Raw genomic sequence first — 10,014 nt, forward strand, 5'->3', positions numbered from 1 at the left:
GATCAGTATGGGAATATGGGCGATAAAGACTCACCTGGGGCAGCACAAAAACATCTTCTTCAGGTCGCTGAGTTGGCACAGAGGTTGAGAGACGACTTTGCACACCAGCTTGAGGTGTCTGTCAATTCATCTTCAATTGACTCACACAAGCATGAATTTGGTAAGAACGCCCGCCTCTATTGTGTGCTCAGTTTCTTGAACTGGGCTCTCTGGGCGACCCAAAGCACAACATTTGCCGCAATGACTGGCAGACACTTTAATATATGTTTGGACGAAGGCACACTCGTTTCTCAAAGGCATCATGCGCCCTGACATGTATTAAACTGTCAATCTATTTTTCATTGAGAATATTGCCAAACAGAGTTGCTAAAAAATTCTTGATGCTCTAGGAAGATTAGGAATATTTGGATTTTTTTTTTCAAAATCAATAGGGCTATGTGCTAAAGCCAATGTAAAAATTCGTCAAATTTTGTTGTAAAATAATATTTTAGAATTAACGCCAATATGTAGAACGTTAAGGGGTTACGTAGGTCACGTAGACTAAAAAAGCATACAGTGCCCGCTTTGTAATCCGGATGATTGGGAGACAATATAACAGATGTCCGCTTCGTAATCCGGATGGATTTTTTGAATTTGTTCAACGTCTCGAAAATATAATACAAGTTTTTTTTGTAGAATTAGAATAGAAGTTTTAAAAAAGATTAAAAAGTCATAATTAGAGAATTGTATGCTATTATAAGGGAAGAGTACCCTGAATCAGAATGTTAAGAGATATGCTCCATATTTAGTTGAAAATACAATCCTCAAAACACTATTTGATATTTTTATGTATGCTAATTGGTATATTCAACCCCCTGGAAAGTTGGCCTTTTTATATAGAGCTATTTGAAGCCAATTCCTAAATTGATCTCGGACTCAGCTCACAGTGCTCCGAGGAAAAAATTTATTTAAACAAAAATTTAGTATATTTATCCCTCCATACGGAAAGGTATCTTATAAGACGAAAAAACTTCTTACTTTTTAGATATTTAGCGTAACGGTCGCAGGTGCAAAAAAGTTCCCATATAAATTTAAATCGATGTATGAGAAAGTGGCTTCAAATTTCAGGCAACTTGCCAGGGAGTTGGGTATATTAGTATTAATAAAAAATAATACAATAATTAATTAATTAGTAATTAATAAAAAATATGTGTAATTGCAAATTTGTACTCTGTACCTCGGATCGTCACGAATTTAATCTGGTGTCTCACTTAAAATTGGTTTTATAAATTAAATCTGAGCTTAATGCAGTGCATTCTTGTGAGAGTTAAACGCTAAAAAGTAGCTAATAATTTTTAAAAAATTTATTTGATTTGGAGTAATAATGCGGTATTAACCTGACGATCCGAGGAACACTGTCGATCGCTGGTGCTCTTCCCTTATCTCATTTATTAAACAAAAAAATCACAGGATAATTCATTTTCATTGCTGAACACATATGCATACATGACCTCAAGTTTATTTTAAATGTAACTGTCGATAACTCGTCCGGATTACGGTGATCCGGATTAGAGAGCGGGCACTGTATTTCCTTTAGGGTGGATACCCCTAATGATGCCACTTCTTCTCTTGAATAAAAAGATTATTTCCAATATAACGATATTTAAGAATTATGAAATATATACAATAGCGATTGTTGTATTTATTTCTTAATTCGAAAATATCGTAATATAGAAAAAAAAATACCCTTCTATTCAAGGTGACATCAAATGGGGTAGTGGCATCATTCGGGGTATCTACCCTAAATCTATTTTCAACACATTAAAAATTTTTAATTTGAAGCCTTAAGTATATTGTAATGTGCAAGTAGAGGGTTAATATTATAATTGCTGACTGTTAACGCTCTAGATTTAGGCTGGACAATGTCCAAAGCCCGAGCGTTACCCACAAGTGTGAAAGTCCTTTAGTCTATGCAATTATTGTAAAAGTGTCATTATGGTACTGGAAGGCGAGCAGTGAAGAAATTAACCAAATTACTTAGAGAAAGTTGAGGTGTTTTTCTTAAGGCGCATCAGGACATCTCATGGCAATCCTGCCATGTTTTTCGGCAGTAAAATTTAAATTGGAATATATTAAAAGTTAAAGTTGTGAACTTGTCTTGTTTACCTTGTAATGTTGTACATTTTAACTATATTTTTCGAAATTTTCATTTCAAAATTTTAAAAATTCAATCTTTGGGACCTGATTTTTGGAGACGGTTTTGGAAAGAAACCCGAAGAAGTCTGAACAGAAGAAATCTTGTGTACTGAAAAGTATTTTTTTAACTGTTTCCAAAAATCAGGTCCCAACGACTCAATTTTTAAGATTTTTATTTGAAAATGTCAGAAAATATAATTGAAATTTTGTAATTTTATATGATCAAGAACTTAAATAAAAATAAAAATTTATTATGTTGCAAAAAAAATATTAGAAAAAATATGGTGTTTTTCAGTCTTTTTGATCCATGTAACCCCTTAATGTCCTAAGTAATCCGGGATATATAGATCAATGTCTCTGTAGCTCTAATATTTCGGATTCGAAACTGGGATGGTAACTGTTATTAAAAACAAAAAATATTCCTTATGATCTAGAATAAATGTTAAAAACATTTTTTTGTTGAATGCTCTAAAATAAATGAAAAAATCTTCTAAAAACAATGCAAAAATGTATTAAACCTAATGCCACAACGAACCAAAATCAATGCCAGAAATCAATGAAAAAATGTACTAGAAGCAATGTAAAAATATACTAAAATCAGTATAAAATGTATTAAAATCAATGCTAAAATGAGCTAAATTGAATGCCAAAATGATCCAAAATATTCCATAATCAGCTCCAAAAAACCTTAAAGTTAATGCTAAAATGTCTCAAAATCAATATCACAATGAACTATGAAAGTTATTAAAAAATAAGAGATCTGTGTTATTGAATTAAATTACTTGAATTCAATAACAACAATTTCATGAATTCAATGCCAAGAATTCAATGCCTCCAAACATTAATTAGCAAATTTATAGGAGATATGAATGCTACAAATACCAGAAAGGTTACATTGATTTTAGACCATTCTCTCGTGCTTTGTAAGGGGAGAGCAGGAATGTTTGAGACACTTTTTTATGTTTTGGCTTTGATGCATTATTTTTAAAACTCAGAAAATTATCTCGAAATTTAGTATAGCGCTCTTTGTATAGGGGAATGTGAACATGCTTGACACGGTCCCAAGCTTCATAATGACTAAATTTTTTTCTATGTTTCTGAATAAATGTGGCTCCACAATACATTTTAAAAGCTAGTACACATTTCCCCTAGTTTTTAAAATATTGGTACAACGTGTCACATTTATTGAAAAACATAGTAAAAATTTAGTCATTGTGAAGTTTGGGAGCGTGCAAAGCATGAGCACTTTCCTCTATGGGCCTTATTAAAATAACTCGCTCAGTGTTTTTGTCATATTTATTTAAATAAACAAAGTATATACCACATTATCTCGAACTGTCCGCGTGTCAAACATGCAGGTTTTCCCCTACTTTAACCCGATTGCCGAATGTTTCATTTGGTTTCATTTCTTTAAATCTATCATCCCAAGCAAAAGTTTTTTTTTTAAGTAGATAAGGGTTATACGGGCTTCAGATTTAAGTTTTACCATATGGTTTAATTGATCTAATATATTTACGAGCAAAATTATTGTGAAAGAATTTATTTAAAGGATTTAGAGCAATAGATCTACCTATTAGATTCTGAAAATCACTACAATTGCTTATTGTTTAATAAATTCCCATGATAAATTGGCTAAACCTCTAGCTTGAAAACCGCTTTTAAACTTCTTGAATATTTTTGGGTATTTGACTGCCTATTATCTTAAGTGAAGGTCTAAATTTGAATGTAAGTTTAATTTACTCGCTTGCTGAATTGTCAAATTAATATTTGGCATTAAGGCCTCTACACATTGGGAGCAATTTTCGCCAAAAATTGCTTATTGAAGAAAACCGTCTGCACTGCTGTAGATGGAATCGTCAAAATTCAAAAATGCAATTTTAGACAAAAAATGTGTAGAGGCCTTAGTAGACTCTCGCTAATTTAGTTTTCTAAGATCGTGCTTTTTAATTCGGAAAACATTCACATTTGAAAAAAGTTGGACATTTTTCAAGCTTGATTGTGATTATTATCGAATAATTTGACGCCCTAATTTCTCTCTAATTCGGGTGACATTTCGGTCTCAAATGTCCGATTTTGAGAGAGTTTACTGTACTAAAGCTTTTATAATAGAAAAAATATATATTTTGAATTCCACAGCGAAATATGGATTAGAACTAAGAGTATGATAGTCTGTCAAATAATCTCATTCGTATAAAATAGAGAGCTTAGTTAGACACATACGATATATCAACAGAAAGAGGCAGCAGTTAAAATAATTGTAATAATAATAATAATGATAATAATAATAATAATAATAATAATAATAATAATAAAAATAATAATAATAATAATAATAATAATAATAATAATAATAATAATAATAATAATAATAATAATAATAATGATAATAATAATAATAATAATGTATTGATTGATGCCCAAGTAACATAACATAGCAATAAGGATTAGACAATTTCGATTTATACAGCAGCTGTTAATTTCTTATAAATCTTATAACAATTGTACATTAATTTCTCTCTAGAAAATTCTATTTCAGACAAAAAGTAGTAAAATAATCTGGATTACTTCAGGGAATCAGGGGATATATTTTTATAGAGCGTGTCAACTTGAAAATTTATATTTTCTTTAACTCTTTAACTCTTTTTATTTTAAGTAAAATATTCATCCAAAAATACCCATGTAACTTTTAATGGTGAGATTTAAGGATATCCATACGTATATTTATTAGAGATGCTCAAATATAAAATTGAAGTTACACTATTTTTGAATAACGCTTAGCCTAATGCCCTAGACAGGCTTACAACTTAAGTCGTGAGATGGCTTAGTGAGTAATTAATAAGAATATAGTCTCAATCATAATTTTCATTATAATTACGCTAAACCGTCTCTCGGATTAAGCCGAAGATGTGTCCAGCGCATAATCGACATTTAATCCAACTGTAATTTTGGGGAACGGGGACAGATTTATACAGTCAGTGGGAAGTTTTAATATATTTTATAAGGGATATTGAGAAAAGTGGGAATCATTTCTTTATTATATGAAATTTTTATAAGACCAGTATAAGTATTTTTTTCACAGTTAATATACAAAGTAAAATTTCATCAAGTGTCTAGGAAAACTGGGGCACCATCGAACATGGGGCTGCACCGAAAAACTATTTTTATTCCTAAACTACTTGGACTATGTCGAACATTTCTTCAGTGAGCAAAGATCCCTATAGTATCTATGAATTAATACAGAGCTCGTTCTCTAAAGCCTGATCTGTAATTAAAAATAGCAGTGTTCGGCGCTGCCCCGTGTACGGTGGTGCCCCTAATTGATTCCAGACTGGATTCTTAGAATAGAGTCAACAACTACATAATTTAACTCGCGAAAATAACTTAGATAGTCATATATAATTTTTTAAGTCATCGATAACACTCAATTTTACTTAAAAGGTTAATGGATTAGTCAATGCTAAGAACACAGATATTTATTTCGGATTCTAAACTTAAAACTTAAACTCATAACAGCAATATAATATGGTTTTGTTATAAGACTTTAGACCTGAGGCTTAACCATATGGCTTAACTGCTCTAATTCCTTACCAATAACGATTTTTTGGAAAAATTCAACTTAGGATTGGATTATTAAAGATAATTAACCTATTAGGCTCTCAAAAAGCTATAAAGTTGCTCGCTATTTAAGATTTTGAAACCTTCTGGAATAGGGGCTAAATCACTAGTCTGAAGACCGCTTTAAAGCCGCAAACAAATAATGTAAGATATCTTATTTAAACCTAATGGCTATTGAAATGCAAGTTTCATGCATCTTTGGGTAGCCGTTCTATCAAAACAAGCTCTAATTAAATAATTAATAATTAAGTTATTAGTATTAGAACTTAATTATCTTGCTTCTTGTCATCAATTTGGAAGACGTAACACTGGCACTTTGGTACATTCAAAAAATCTTGCTAATAGCTAGATTTGTGACAACTCTGGGAACAAGTGTGAAAAATTTAAACAACGGAACATGTCATCTTCTCACTTTATTTCTCTAACCAATCATCCATGCCCAATTTGACCCTCTTTCTTGCGTTTTTTGTACGTCTTTCAGGAATTCCCATACTCACCTCCAAAATCATCTGTCCCGTAGAGTGCGCCTATTCCCATGAAATTCGCATTAATTTTGGCAAGTTTTCTTAGGGCTTTCTGTGGCCCAACAATAAGTTTCCTCCAAAGACTTTTTCTATGCTTCTTCAGCTGGTACTTCTGGTAGGCCTCAAGGAGTTCTGCACCAGAATCCCCGATAAGTGGCGATGTTGAGTATCCGTTGAAGGTATTAACAAAAATGGGATTACTTGGGCTATTTGCAGGAAGTTTCGGGAAGTGAAAGTTATTAAAAATGGGGAATCCTGTCTTTGTAAATGCAATGGCAGCTTCCCATTTCTGAGTAAATTCTGGATTGATCTGATAAGGTGTCTTGAACTCTTTTGATTGGTGCTTGGTAATTGGTGCAAAACGACTAAATAGATTCCACGAAGGTGATCCCAAGGATACTTTAGTCTGACTATCAACTTGCGATGCACCGTCAATTGCTTCTGAATTGGCATCACTTTGCACCAATGATGACGTCTATAAGATGAAAATGAGTGTTTCAGTGGAAGGTCCTTATCGAGAGGGAGGTATCTCTCCTTCCTCTAAGTGCATGGAGAGTGAGAAAAATAACACACAAGAAGGAAATTTGCATATGGAAATAACCTCATTTGAATACAACAAATGATAGCTTTTTAGCAAATTACGATGAAGCAAGGCACGTTGTATGCAAATCAGCGTCGAACAGCCACTCAGTGCTGCTTGAATTGACGTGCGACTCCAAAGGAAAAAAAAATTATACACCAATCTCACCAAATTTGCAGTCCAATATTTCACTTTTATCGGGATAATATTTACATTGGGGCCTCGAAAGAGAGACCATCTCATTAATATCATTCTTGACTCACTCTCGATAGAAGCATTTGAATGTGAAATGCTTTTAATTCAAGACACGTAATTTAATTAATGCAACAAGTAATTAAAGTTTTTCTAACACCTTGGAACATTAAATTTAATTTTCGGATTTGGTTTATCTTTTAAATGCAAGTTTTTTTTTATATACTTTTTTGTTGTATTTCGGGTTATTTACTTAGAAGAAATAGAAGATATTCTTGAAAGAAGCTCCAGCTGATATAACTGAAATTAATTAAACTGATTTTTTTGTACTTATTTAGTTAACCTCTATGTGGATATCAAAATTTGAAAACTTAACATTACAACATTGTATATAAAATGTATGGATTCTTGACAGAAAATTATTTTGTATTTTTCTACGCTGTAGAAATCATCATTATACTGTTGAGAAAGAGAATGAATATATTCGCTACAGTGCTAAAACGGTTTTGCCATAAAAGTGATAATTTGGAGGATCATTCTCATTTTTATTAACCAGTTTTTTTTATTGATTCGGCGACCACGGAATTCTTTCTTAATAAAAACAAATCTACAAGTCTCGTGGAGTCAAAACGAAGAGAATGGCGAATTCCTCCAATAACTTAATCCAGATAGGAATTCTGTCTGTTTATGAGTTCCATTTAAGGAAAAAAGGAACATACCAGACATGGTAGGAGTTATCAGTCTTCGATACAGTTTCTCTAGATATTAAACCTATGGAAGCGAATTATTCTGCTTTTGATTACGTCTCGACATTTGAGACCATATATTTCGAAATGTTCTTTTTTTAATTCTATATACAAAATTCAAATTATACGCAGTTTCCTTTTCAAACTTTCAACACTGATCTAATTTGAATAAATTTTGAATAAATGTGAGCGTTGGAAGTGCTAAAAAGTAATAGGGTAAGTGTGCCAAATTCCGGCCAGCTTGCAATTCCGGCCACCTCTTTTGTTCCTGGAATTTCCATGAATTTTTAGTTTTTACATACTCTAGAGATTATACAGTGCAAAAGAATAACAAAAAATGTAACTTCGACAAACGAGATGACGTGAAAAAGACATTGGAAGAATTCCCAAAGGGCAAGGAACTATGAGAATGAAGGTGACCGAAATAGGGCACCAAAGCTATATCTACATTTTTATTCATTTTAAAATGTATTAGGAATGATTTTAAAGTAAATAAAGACCATAAACTTTCTTCAAGGTTCTAAGCAACACTCCTTAAGTTGAAGGAATGAAAAACATCAATTTCTATTAAAGATATTACATTTCAAACTTGAGACTTTGACGCTTTCATGCAACTATGCCGAAATTTGACACACTTACCCTATCTCACACGTTATTCGGATCGTGGTTTTAGTTTTGGAATTGTTAAAAAGTGATTTGATAGATTTAGAAATGGGGGATTATATACTTTGGATGATAAACCCTGTTCTGGACAGCCTATAATATTGATGACAATAATTATTGTGAGTGCCTTATGATCTCTACATACTAAAGAAATTTATGTCCATATTTGACAGTTTTTTGCGACACGAGCGTAAGTAATTCGCTTCAATATGGACATAAATTCCTCTAGTATGTAGAGGCCATTATGACCTCTATACAGTAGAGAAATTTACGTCCATATTGAGGAGTTTTTGATACAGAAGCGTAAAGAGTTTGCTTTTCAATATTGACATAACTTTCTCTAGTGTGTAGAGGCCATTAAGGAAGGGAAATTAAAAGATTACAGCTAAAGAGATCGTTTTGAGGCCAAGAATTATTTTTGCGACACTGTGACCAATTTTCGCGACTTTAATGCGTTCCAAATCTTAATAATGATGACAGATCTTTTGATATCAATAAATAAACAAAACCATACGAATGTAACCATGACTATACTCATACGATGTAACAAAGAACCGTTTTTGAATCGATTGGTTACAGATGATGAGAAAAAGAGTTTACACTACAATGTAGAATATAAGAAGTTCTTGAAAAAATAAGAGCTAAAGGTACCAAACCTGAAGGTGATCTACATCCCAAGGAATGTGTTGTACAGGGGACCTGGTTAAAATCACGAAATGTCAAAATCCCGAAAGCGGAAATAATTAAAAGTAAAAAGAAAAGAATTTTGGGTTTCGAGAATTTGGCCCATTCTTGATTTTGACCCATTCGGGATTTTGACAAATTTGGGATTTTGATTTTTCGGGATTTTGGCCGACACTGCACCGGTTGGATAGACCAATAGCTTTAGCCAAGAGATGGCTTAAACTAATTATGATCAAAATTATGATTCAACTACATACATTATCAGTTTTCCACTACGTCGTCTCTAGGTTTAAGCCGTAATACCCTAGACATACTTACGACTTGTGCCGAGAGACGGTCTAACTTAATAATTAAAATTAAAATAATGATGAGATTACATTTCCATCAGTTTCTGACTAATTCGTCTCTCGGATTAAGCAGAGAAACTGCCTTTAGCGGAAAAGTGATGGAGGTTTAGGCTAATCATTATTTTGATTGTAATTGCGTTAAGCCGTCTCTAGATTTAAATCGAGAGTGTGTCTAGAGTATAGGTCTGTCTAGTAGGGTATCAGTTTGGTGGGATTTCAAAGAATCATCCACTCGGAACTATCTTTGATACGACGATGTAAAATTGTCAGACAAAAATTTCATTAGTAGACAATTCATTCGATTTTACATATCTATTCGAAAAAACATTCGTTTTTGGCCATGGGAAATTCTACAGTATCCAGCATAATATCCACATTTTGAGTCTTCTGACTATCATTATTCTGTTTCTTGTAAAACAGTTAGAATAGCAAAAATAATAGGGGGTAGGGGGTAACTAGGATTTCCAATATCCCGGGACTTTCAAAAT

The sequence above is a fragment of the Phlebotomus papatasi genome, chromosome 1 (genome assembly GCF_024763615.1).
Source record: "Phlebotomus papatasi isolate M1 chromosome 1, Ppap_2.1, whole genome shotgun sequence".
NCBI lineage: Eukaryota > Metazoa > Arthropoda > Insecta > Diptera > Psychodidae > Phlebotomus > Phlebotomus papatasi.